Here is a 12,724-nt window from a genome sequence, read left to right as displayed (position 1 = left end):
AGACACAGCACAAGGACTTTAATGACCCTCTGGGGCTTTGTGCTCAGGCCCTGAACATCAGGCCCTGAGAGGGAGCTGCAGAAACCTCTCCAGAACTCCAAGACAGAATCCAACTCCAAAGTTTCTTTGACTTTTAATGGGTTCCACTGAGGGACACGACTGAGAAAGTGTCCCCAGGCCCCAGGCAGAGCAGAGAACTGGAGGCACTGATGACAGGTGGGGACAAAGAGAAGCCAAGTGTTGGTGCCCTGGGGCACAGCAGCATCTGTGCCACCAAGGGCCGTGCCACCAAGGGCCGTGAAGAGACACCTTGTCCTGAGGCTGGGGCCTCCTGGCACAGCCCCAGCCAGGCTGGGCACTGTCACCCCCTTTTCCTGCCCTCAGCATCCCCCCCTAGCCCACATCCCAGTGGCCTCAAGGATCTGCTGGAAGGAGTCCCTGGGGAGCCTTGCTCAGGAATGGCCCTGGGGGCTCCTTCATGCTCCCAGGGACTGCAGGTTTTTCAAAGCACTTTGGCTTTGGCTTTTGCCTTGGAGTCTCTGAGAGCTTTGTGCAATCATGGCCTCCAATTATCTGCTGTAATTAGTCCCTGGAGAGGCTTTGTCAGGAACAACACTCAGTGGGGCTCATTAATGCTTCAAGGTACTTCAGTTCTTTTAAGGTACTTGGTGTTTCCCTTTTGATCCAGACTCTGTGAGAGGTTTGTGCAATCATGGCCCCAATTATCTGCTTTAACGTGTCCCTTGAGAGCTTTGTACTGACACTCAGTGGGGCTCATTGATGTTTTGAGATACTCAAGGAGTTTAAGGTACTTTGGATTTTCCTTTCCACACTGAGTTTCTGAGACTTTTTTTTTTACCATCCTGGCCTCCAGTTCTCTCCTCCAAGGAGTCCATGAGGAGCCTGTGTTTGGGATGGACCTCAGTGGCACCCATTAATGCTTTGAGACATTTTGGGTTTTTCCTCTGACTTTGACTCCTGGAAAGGTTTGTGCAATCTCCTCTCAGGCCTTGAGGTTCCAGGGCTCAGCTCCAAATGCACCACAGGGCTCATTAGGATCAAGCAACTTCTGACAAACCATGGCTCTGCCTTGATTTCCCTCTGCTCTAATGTAGTTCATTAAGAAGGTTTCCTTATACAGTTATGGAGAAATATTTCAAAGAGCTTCTAAGAAATATGTATTCCTATTTTAAAGAGTGTCTTTTATTACTGTTCTCATTAGAGAAGAGGTGATTGCAGCATTCTGTGATTGATATTGATGTAGGGCCGCTCCTAAAGAGGTCTGGCCAGGTCAGAGAAGTTTAACTTGAGGTCTGACCCAGTGTGGACACCTTGCCCCACATTCCCTAACCCCATGTGAGAAACTATTTTCACTTTCACAAATGTAAATGGTTTATTACGACCTTATCAAAATACAACAGAAGAGTGAATAAAGAATAAATACAGTGCCAGAAGCAAAGCATTCAGTCACCCTGTGCTCATCTACAAAATGGATGCTCTATCTTTTATACCTCTAGCCCCTCCCAAAGTCTTGTCAATCCACTTCTTCTTCACTGTCCAGTGGTGGAGATCACTTTCTTACAGCTTGACTGGAGGTCAGGCGCTGCCATAGCAACAAGCCGACCCTCCCAAATGCCTTGACTACTGAGGGCATCCCGTGATAACAATGCAAGAGGGAGGGGAAAGATAACGATCCACCTACACAACTTCTCTTAACATATACTTAATATTCACCCCTTAATTGTGAGAGTCAACAATAGGATTACCCATCTATAACAAACCCCCTTTTCTTTTTCTATAAGTCATTTTGCTTGAACAATTACATTAAAAAAATTCTCTCTCTCTTGAATGAGTCATACTAGCAGCTGTTGATGTGGGCAAGGACAGTGGGAACAGGAGAAAAATCTCAGGTTTTCCTTAGACACACTTATTTGGAATGGACAAAAGGGCCTTACAGAGGTCCAGTATGGCTCTGACTCCCATCTACCGTGCCTATGTGGTTGCGATCCATAGTCATTGTGTCTTAGGGGTCCAGAGGCCAGCTCGGTCTCGCCCTCCAGTCCCTTTTGTATTCAAAGACAGTTGGGGAATTACAGAGGCCCAGTATGGCCTTTTGTCCCTACCTTACCATGCCTACGGGGTTGCTACCCACAGCAGGGCTATGGGGTCTTCTTGGTAGTGAACAAAGGGGTCTTGCCCTGCTTCCTTTGTCTTATTTTCTTAAAGAAGCTGTCCCATCACCTTTTACAGACCCTTGTGTACTTCCCATCAACAGATGCTGATAATTCTCACCCATTAACACAGGAAGACAGTCCTCAAACTGGTTGGTGGAAGCTTGACTTTGGGCATCTTGGTGTCTTTCTGGTTGTCTTTCAGTCTCTGCTTAAGAGTCAATCTCGTTTCACCCAGTCTGGATGTTGTAGTTCACTCTTTGGGTTCTTCTACCGGGCCTTTAACTGTTGGCATGAGTCCATCTGTTGGCATGAGTCCATCCCCACTCTGCAGTTCACACGGCTGATTCGGTGATGAACAGTGCCTGAAAGGGACCTTCCCACTGAGGAGTTAGAGGTTGATCTCTCCATGACTTGATCATTACTTGATCCAATCCCCAGAATTAACATTATGGATTCTGAAATCCAGGGTGTTAGTTTGAGGAATTGCTCCTTTATGTTATAGCCCTTGTAAGGTTTCTCCTATAGACATAACATATTTCTTGGCATTGGCTTCCCCTTCCTCATAGATGGCAATGCTCTGGGGTGAGGTCAAAAAGGGTAACCAAATGTCATTTCATAGGGTGACACCCCCAGATCTGACCGGGGTTGGTTTCTAATTTTTAATAAGGACAAAGGGAGACATTTTATCTATGACGTGGGTTTCAGTCATCAGCTCAACTAGAGCTCTTTTAAGAGTTTGATTCATCCTCTCAGTGTGACCAGAACTCTGTGGATGCCATGGAGTATGTAATTCCCATTTACTCCCAGGGTTTGAACAACTTTTTGCAATATTTTAGAGGTGAAATGAGTTCCTTGGTCTGAATCAATCCTGTTCACCATCCCATATTGGGGAATGATTGATTCTAGAAGTGTTTTACTCACAACATTGGCATTGGCTTTAACCGTGGGTACCGCCTCTACCCAGTGAGTCAAGTTGCCTACTATCACTAGTAAAAACTTCCACCGTTGTACATGGGGAAGCTCGGTAAAGTCTACTTGGATGTTTTGACAGGGTCTTAAGGCTAGTTCTTGCCCTCCTCTGGGTGTTTTCCTCATGATTTTCTGACTCACTTGTTGGCATATCACACACCTTTCAGTTACTTGCTTAGCTATCCCAAAAAAATTCCAATGCAGCCCCAGTCCCTTAGAAATTGATCACTTAGCGCTTGTGTACCCCAATGTGTTGTTCCATGTATGCCTTCTAACATTTTCCTGGCAAGGAGTTTATTCAACATTTGTCTCCCATCTGCTAATCTCCACTTCCCTTTGTTATCATTCTTAGCTCCTATTCTAAGGAATTCTTTCTCTTCTGTCTCACTGAATACGGGAACTTCTTCTATTTCTCCCATAGGGGTTAATGCTATCATTAGTTTTTCTGACCCTGATTTGGCTGAATTCTTAGCGTCTAAATCTGCTAAATGGTTCCACTGTTCTTCTTGAGTCACCCCTTTTTTATGTCCTTTAACATATACTACTGCCACTTCTTCTGGTATTTGTAAGGTTTCTATCACTTCTAAAATAAGTTTTTAGTTCCTTTCCCCATTGAATTTAATAGCCCACACTCTTCCCAGATTTTCCCATAGGTATGCACTACTCCAAAAGCATATTTTGAGTCTGTATATATTGTTCCTCTTTTCTGTGCTAATATTTCCAGAGTTTGCTTTAGGGCATACAACTCACATGCTTGGGCTGACCAGTTGGAAGGTAACTTTCCTTTTTCTAGGGCCACTAACTCTTCATCTACTATAATGTATCCTGATACCCATTGTCCCCGGATTACCTGTGGAAATCCATCAATGTACAATCATTTCCCTCCTTGGAATGGTTGATGTGTTAGGTCCTCTCTTACTTTAGTTTGATAATTTATAACCTCTAGGCAATTATATATTAATTCCTCACCTGGATTTCCATCTAAAAACTGGGCAGGGTTCAGTTGGTTACTCACAATTAACTCTAATTATCCATTGTCTATTAGGATGGCTTCATATTTTAGCACTTGGGAATCAGTGAGCCATTTCTCAGCCTTTTAGCTGAGGATACTCCTTACTGAGTGAGTGGTATATATTTTCAATTTTCCCCCAGAGGTTAATTTTTTGCTTTCTTCTACGAGTAGGGCGCTCGCTGCCACCGCCTGAATACAGGTTGGCCACCCCCAGCTGGCAGGGTCTTGCAGTTTTGATAAACAGGCCACTGGTTTCCTGGATCCTCCCCGGTCCTGGGCTAACACTCCATGTGCTGCCCCTTTTTCTATATCCACAAACAGATAGAAGGATTTGTCTAAGGCAGGAAGACTCAGTGCTGCTGCACTGACTAATTTTTTCTTTAAAGCTTCAAAATTTGCTTGTCGTCTTCTTCCCACCTTATCTCTTCTTCTATTAACTTTTCAAACAAGAACCTGATGGCCTGCATGTATCCTTCAATCCATAGCCTACACTATCCCAACAGGCCTAAAAGCCCTCTGACTTCTCTCTTAGATTTTGGCCGTGGGAGTGAGGCAATCCCTGCAATTCTCTGAGGGTTCAGCCACTGGCTCCCTTGACAAATCACACGTCCTAGGCATTTTACTTCCCTCTCTACAAATTGGAGTTTCCCTTTTGATACTCAAAGTCCTTGGCTCCCCAGAAAACTTAACAATGCTATGGTGGATTCTCGAACTTTGTTTTCTTCCCGTCCTGAGAGAAGCAAATCATCTCCATACTGGATGATCTTTATCTCAGGTTTGATGGAGAATTGTTTGGTTTGGGGATTTGGAAAACCCTTGTGGTAACCTAGTCCACCGAAGCTGTTGCTTTCTCCCTGAATCGGGGTCCTCCCATTCAGAGGCAAACATATCCCTACTTTCTCCTGCCAGTGGACATGCCCAAAAGGTCTGTCCACTAAAGGTCTGTCACACTAAACCACTGGTGTGCTGGGGGGATATTACTCAGTAGTGTATAGGGCTTAGGCACTACTGGGTACTGATTCACTGTTCTTTTGTTAACTTCTCTTAAATCTTGGACAAGCTTGTAAGTCCCATCAGACTTCTTTACTGGTAAAACAGGTGCATTTTGGGGGACATACATGGTTCTAAGGCACCCTACTCAAGTAGGTCCTGGGTGGCCAGCTGCAGTCCTTGTCTCCCTTCCAGGGAGAGTGGGTATTGTCATACCTGAACTGGATGGTTCTCATCAACTGTTTTTATTACTACAGGTTTCATGTTCAATTTACCTTAATTTTTTGGTTTTGCCCGCACCATCTCATGAATTTTGTCCTCATTCTCTTCTGTTAATTGGAGAAGTTTAACCACCATTTTTCCTTCCTCTGGCAGTACTCCAATGTCTAACTGCACCTGTAAATCCCACCCTAATAGATTTCACCCTGCTTCTGGAACTAATAGAACATCCCCTGTTGAGGATTTTTTGCAGGACAATGGACACATTCAGCAGATGCACAGTCCAGCCTTCTGGTAACAAAGGAACCAGTTCTAGAAACGGGGTCAGTGAATCCTTGACGACAGGAAAAGAAGAAGTCAGAGGAATCCGCAAAGTTGTCAGCAAAATAAAAAAGAGAACTCAGGGTGGGCCAGACAACCAAAGCAAGACGCATGAAGAATCGGGTGATCCAACCAGCATTTAATTTTAGACGCATAAACAGCTAGGATTAACCAATCATGTATTAGCTAGAGACTCTTGCACAGCAGAACTGATTCTAAATACAGGCCTCTGTACAATAAAATTGGCTTCACTTGATCATATTGATCATGGCGAGATGTCCCATTTGTGATTCTCCGCACCACAATTCCTATCTCAGACCCCAGGTCTAATGATGCATGGCGATGTATAGCATCACTTAGACACTCTAGAAACTCAGATGGAGTCTCGGAAGGCCCCTGCTTAATAGAATACAGGACAGACCATTTTTTGGTGTTTGGGATAGCTCTCTCCACTCCCAGTGCTATCCAATCTTGATAATCTGCTAATTTCTGAAACTCTGCCGATATATTTGGATCCCATTTAGGATCCCTTGGAGAGGGAAAAATTCTCTTACATCCAATCACTGGCTTTTACGGTGATCCTCTGCCAAAGCCCCCGCTGTTCTCAGGATCAGCTGCTTTTCTGTTTCAGTGAAAGTATCCAGTAATACCTGGGTGTCTCTCCAATCTGGGTTGTGTTGTTTGATAACATATTGTAAATGCTTCGCAATAAGTGTCAGGTTGCTGTGGTAATTTTTAGCAATCCTTTCCCACGCCTCTAGATCAGGGGTGGAGAATGGTACTTTAACCATCAGTCTCCCTCCTTCTGGTCCCACTGCCTCTCGCAGAGCGGCCTGTAACACTGCTTGTCTCCTGGTTCTGGACAAAACCGGACTGCCAGGAGGGGAGTGGGTTTGAGTAGATGTCCCTTCCAAGCCTGCATCCTCTTTTTTTGGAAAGTCCACCTCATCCTCATCCTCATCCTCATCCTCATCCTCATCCTCATCCTCCCGTCTCCTAGGAGGCACTTTCAGCAAATCTATTGTATCTTGTTCTTGAGCTGCAGCACAGTAGACCTTATCTGATTTGGTACATGGCTGTCCTATGCTGCACGCTGAGCAACATTGCTTAATTTGCCCTCTATTTCCTTTGTTTTCCTTCTCAAGGGCTAACACCAGTGGGTCTGAGGGAGCGCTGAGCCCACAGTGCCTCTCCCATTCCAGATGATTTCGTAAGGCAAGAAACATATCAGCATAAGAGACCTCATCCTACTTCCTTCCTGTCTTAAAAACCGCATTAACTGCAACAAGGTATTACAATCTAAAGTTCCTGCCGGTGGCCACTTGGCTCAATCTTCCAGCCTGTATAATGGCCACCACCGCATGCAGTGTTGGATTAAATCTTGTTCTCCAATCCCCCCCTACTGGTGACTTCTTTCCAGTGGGTTAAGATACACCCTAAAGAGCTAGCTCGGGGTAACTTCTTTGCTCTGGTGCGTTCCCATTATCTCCTTCTCCTTCTCACTTCCACCCAAAACTCTCTTCACAAAGCCTCACAGTCCTTTCCCAATTCTCCTCCCACGTGCAACCCCAGGTTACAGGTACCAGATGTGATTTTCCACACACAAGCTTTAAAATCTGAGGTTCAAAATGGGCTCAATTAGGAAACATCCATCCACACTCAGAGCATATGCCCCGCCGCCTGCTGAACAGCAATACCAACGCTTCTCACAAACTCCGCACTGCAATAGTGCCCATGGAGGGTGCCAGTCTCTCGAGGTGCCCAAGGCTCCCAAGAATTGCCCACAAAGGCAGGCTATTCCACTTACTCCTTCGTGAATTTCTAAATTCTCCACAGTGGGTTGCTTCCAATCTAGAGAAATGATGTAAATTACCTTTATGTTACCATTAGCTGAGGTCCAATAAAGTCCCTCTAAATAAACCCGTTCATCCCCTTCATCTATCCAGTGATTCACTGGATTTACAAACTCCCAGGGGTCAAACCCGAACCACTGAGGCAGTGGAATCCTCTCAGTTCGTCTAGCCACAGTTAAAACATGCACAATCTACACAAACACATTCAAACATGCCACGTATCCTCACCCACACTTCTTTGCTTGCTCTGCTTCTCCCCAGCTGCCTCCCCGCAGGACGCTATCTGCCCACACAGCCTCCCAGCCGGCACCCTGGGCCTCACTTGGCCGCCTCACTAGTGGGCAGAGCCTCCCCGCCCCGCACCATGGGTACACTCACTCACTCGCCCCCTCCTTCGTATAACTGAGCCCACAAAGGCACTCACTCACACAATCACAAAAACCCACCTACATTAACCACAATGTCCAGACACCACAAGCGCACAATAGCAGTAAGTAGAATCACAGCATTAAGGTCCAGATTCACTTGACCCACCCCCAGGATCACTAGTGGTCACAGAATTGAACAGTAAATATCCCTTCCTCCTGCCGCTCTATTGGCAAATGGACCCTTCCCCCTCCCTCCGGCCATGCTTGGTTGGCGACTGCTTGCAAGCCCCAAACCTTTACTCACACAGGGACTGAGCTGTGCACCAGATGTCTCTGAGCAGCTTACCAGCAGCCCTTTTGGTCAAGGCCCCTTTTAAGCTTGATACACACTGTTTATCTCTGCACAGAGTGCCTGGAGCACGGTCAGGCAGTGCCGGGATCCCGGGTGTGGTTCTGGTCCCCACAACTGAGCAATGGCAGCCCCAGGCTCAGAGCCAGTCAGAAAGCCAACCAAGTGAGACCAGAGGGAGGGCACCCTTCCAGTTTCTCTTGGGCATGGCCGCAAAACAACCCCTGCTACTTCTTCCTCCACCAGTGTTTGGGCTGTGCTGGTGGCAGAGCCAGCCAGGTTGTGCTCTGCCTTCCAAAGCCTGTTGGGAGCGGGCATGAAAAGCTCTGCATGCACAGCGGAGAGTCCTGGAAGGTGCTGGCAACAGCTTCCTGCGGGAACAGGGCTCTGGGCTCTGGCTGGAACAGCCTGGTTTTGGTGCCGTGACCGCAGGCAGGAGTTGAGGCAGGTGAAGAGGCAGCAGGCAGCTTGTGTTTGTAGAGGGCCTGGGGCTGCCCCTCTGAACCTCCACCTGGAAACACACTTGGGAGAATATGAGCTACAGCTGGAGTGCCTGTCCTGAAAGGACCTGAAGTCATTAAGCCTTTCCAGCTTTTCTTAAGAGTGTGTTGGTGTTGCCCAAGAAAGCTTCATTTGGGGAAATGCCTTTGGAGGAAAAGGGCTTGCTTCTCAAGGAAAGTGCTTCCCAGGGAGCTCCCAGTGAGGTAGGTGCAAGGGTCCCCCTTTGGCTCTCTGTGGCAGAGTGGCAAGGGAAGGGAGAAGGCTGTGAAGAGCGGGTTTGGCATCTGCCTGGACCTGCAGAGACCAACCCAAGCACCTGCAGCAGGGTGTGTTCCCCCTTTGGACAGAGGCATGAGCAGGAGCATCTCTGTCCAGCCGTGAGCCCCAGAGCTCTCTCTGAGAGCTGTGAATTAAAAGGCCTTTACACACACACTTTTCACCTCTTCCCTGTCTGCTGTGTTTCAACTCTTGGCAATGTGCATTTGCCTCTTGCTTAGTGGAAGCTGCTGTGGCCCAGAGCCAGCACAGAGCTGGGCTGTGTGGGCCAGGCAGCGTGGAGAGTCTTGGCTGATCTTGGTGTGTCCCTGGCCTCAGAAAAGGCTGGGAAGGTTTGCCTCCCAAGGCGTCCTGCTCATTGGCTCTCCCTGTACATCCTGGAGAGAACAAGGTAGGCATTTCTGGCAGCTGGGCATCAGCAGGCCTGAGAGTGGGGGCATGTTGTGGAGCCAGCCCAGCTGAGATACCCTGAGAGGAGCCCAGTGCTCCTTGCTCCCCTCTGCTGACAAGTGAGTGTTTGTCTGGTTTTGGGATGGCCCTGGCTGTGTGAGGGGTGCTGCGTGGACACGAGACAGCCGGTCCTGTCCCGCTGGGTCCCAGCAGTGCCTCACAGCAGTCCTGCATCCACGTCAGGATGCTGGCCAAGAGAGGTCCTGGAAGCTGAGGCAGCTGATTTTAAGCTTGTGCAGGTGCCTACAGGCCAAGGCCAATGGTGTTCCCTCAGGATACAGCAGTCCTGAGGGGTCTCCCTCGTTCAAACAAATCGGCAGCCAAATGTATGGTCTACCAAAAGCCCTTTTATTGACCTGGCGGGAGGGCAGGGGTCTGCACCCACTAAAATGTTTCTCTGCCACATATAAATTTAAGTGGGTTGATGTAGGAATGTATCAAACATACCGTCCTTCTTTACACGGCTGTGGTGATTTGATAGGCAGGGGGTTAGAAATACATTGTGTCTGATTCCCAAACTTGAAGCTGATTTCCAGGCGCTGGCCAGGAGGGGTCTCGATGCCCCAAAGCAGCACAAAGTCTTCATCACAGCTTCCCTGCACAGGGCTGATTCCACACTTGCCCTTAGTTCTTCTGGTAGACTATGTCTAAAGCTTTTTGTCAGGTCACTCTCATGTCAAGTTAGGCCACCAGGTTCTTCTTATGCTAACTGGTGCTAAGTACTTAGGTATGTCTGTGCTAATTACTTGTTTACTCATGTGCATTGCTTGTGCTTACTTATGTCAAACAAAGGCCTTGTTTCATCCCCAAAGGTGCCTGAGGCCACCCGCTCCTTGTGGCACCAGTTGCTTTCCTGTGGAATGTTCTCCCTCCCCAAGGGTAAAGAGGGAGCTGGAGAAAGAGCTTGCCCGGCTGCTCTCCATCCTTTCCCAGCACTCCTGGTGAAGTGGAGAAGTCCGAGCTGAGCGCAAAGGTGCAAATGGAACAGCCGTGCACGGGAAGGCTCGGTGGGAAGGATGATCCAGGATCCATAGGCCTGGCAGCCTGAGCGTGCTCCAGGGGAAGGCCTTGGAGCAGATCCTCCTGAGTGCCATCCCACGGCACCTGCAGGGAACCAGGGCGTTTGCTGGAGGGTGGGAAAGCTCTGCGGAGGGATGGGGACAGCTGGGGCTCCTGGCGGGGTGTTGAGGGCTTCTGTGTGGGAGTCTGGGGGGGTTGGTGTTGGGGGGGTGTTGGAGAAGGAGTTGTCTGGAAGGTGAGAGGTCTAGGCTGGAATTTGAGTCAGTTTGAAGGCAGCATCTGTGCTTTGGCACAGTTTTGGTTAGGGAGGGCAGAAAGAATATCTGTGACTTTTCCTCTTCATGGTCCTGATTCTCCTGCAGGGAACAAGAGGGGAGAGCTGTACTTTACTGGCCACTTAGAAATCTGTACCAGGGGGAGGATTAGCCCTTTTGTAATCTACTCATTTCTTTGGGCTACTTTTGTACCACTGAGTGGACTCTCATTTCTTGAGAGCTTTTATTCCTTAAGAGAATTAGGATATTATCATCCCTTCCTAGAAAACCAAAGCATGGCCCTTGTTTTTTGCCCTTTTTTTGTGTAGTGTTATGTTCTGTAAAGTGACCCTCAGTGGATGAAGTTAAGGCAAATGAGTTGCTGCTTTGAGATGGGAAGCAAAATTACAAATCTTCACCTCCTCAGGCCATCCCAATTAATTTGGGAAGTTTGCAACTTTTTGGAACTACTTGAGTCGAGCAATGGGAAGTAAAGCATTCCTGAACTGAGGATTCTTACTTGCCAGATTCTTCTGTGCCTTCGCCGCTGAGGTGGTTTTGTGCTGAAGGCAATAACTTCAATGAGAAGATAATTTCAGCATGGAGTAAGAGCTTCTGACAGAGACCCAAGTGTTGCCAGCAGTTGCTCCAGGTGCTCCTGCCAACAGCCCCTGCAGGCAGGAGTGCAGCCCCCAATGCACGTGGGCTTTGGCTCCCTCTGGCACAGAAGCCCCCCACAGGCACAGGTCTCTGGGGCAGGAGACAGGCACTGGTGCTGCCAGGGCTCGGGGGTGGCAGGTCTGCTTGGGCAGGGACCCTGCCACATCTGCTGATGTCAGCGCTCCCCGGGCGCAAGGGGTCAGAGCAGCATTCCTGCCCTGGCCCACACGTTCCTCGTCTGTGTCACACGGCCACGCTTAGGATGGCCACCAGCCAGGACGTGTCCCAAGGAGGCCGTGCCAGCTTCTGTGGAAGGCCCCATGCCCTTCCCAGCGCAGCTGCGTCAGCAGCCCTGGGGCCTCCTTCTGCTGCCCTGAGCCCGCAGAGCAGGGCAGCGTTTGCTGATGGTTTGAGCCGTTCCTAAAGATCCTGTCGGGGTGTCTTAGACACTTGGGGTGAGGGATTCCTTCCAACCTGAGCCACTTTGGGTGGGCTGGGGGTGGTCCCAGGGCAGGGGGCAGTGTGTGCAGGGGCCCTTTGTGACATGGTGCAGCATGGTCACCGTGGCATGGAACGGGACAGCGTGTCCAAGGGCCCTTTGTGACACGGGGTGACATAGGAGCTGGTGGTGACAAGGCCACACCACAGTGCTCGGAGCACGCGACGGGACAGGACGGGACAGAGCGGTGCCGTGAGGAGCCCCCGCACAGCACACTTGTTCGTGTCTGACCCAGAGCTTTTCCGAGGTGCTATTCCTGCAGCTGACCTCGAGGCCAGACCACAGGACTTGGTGACCCGTGGCCTTCCCAAGGCTTCTCTTCTGCAGGTGTCCTCGAGGGCAGACCGTGGGACTTGGTGCCCCAGAGGCATCTCCCATCCCTGCCACCAGTGCCCTCGAGGCCAGACCACAATCCTTGACAGGAGTCTCCTGTCCTTGTGGCAAGGAGCCCTCGAGACCAGAGTGCAGGACTTGCTGTCCTGTAGCCTTCCTGAGGCTTCTCTCTTGAAGGTGCCTTCCAGGCACGACTGCAGGCCTTGCTGACTCGGAGATTTCTGAGACATCTCTCCTGTGAGTCGTCACAAATCCAGTCACTGACATGGAGCAGAGATCCCCGAGAGTGCCCAAGCTGGCCTGGGTGGAGGAAGAGGAAGAAGGCCCTGGAGCTGGCCCAGCACAGGAGACTGAAGAGGTGGTGCGGTTCAAGCCTCTGCAGGAGGGTGAGTGGCAGAGCTGGGCTGCTGGGCTGCAGGGCTGGTGGCTGCAGCCAGCTTGGCCACATCCCATCCCATTGCATCCTATTGCATCCC

This window comes from Anomalospiza imberbis, unplaced genomic scaffold (assembly GCF_031753505.1).
Source record: "Anomalospiza imberbis isolate Cuckoo-Finch-1a 21T00152 unplaced genomic scaffold, ASM3175350v1 scaffold_79, whole genome shotgun sequence".
NCBI lineage: Eukaryota > Metazoa > Chordata > Aves > Passeriformes > Viduidae > Anomalospiza > Anomalospiza imberbis.
The sequence above is the reverse complement of the archived record's forward strand: the minus strand, read 5'-3'. Positions refer to the sequence as shown.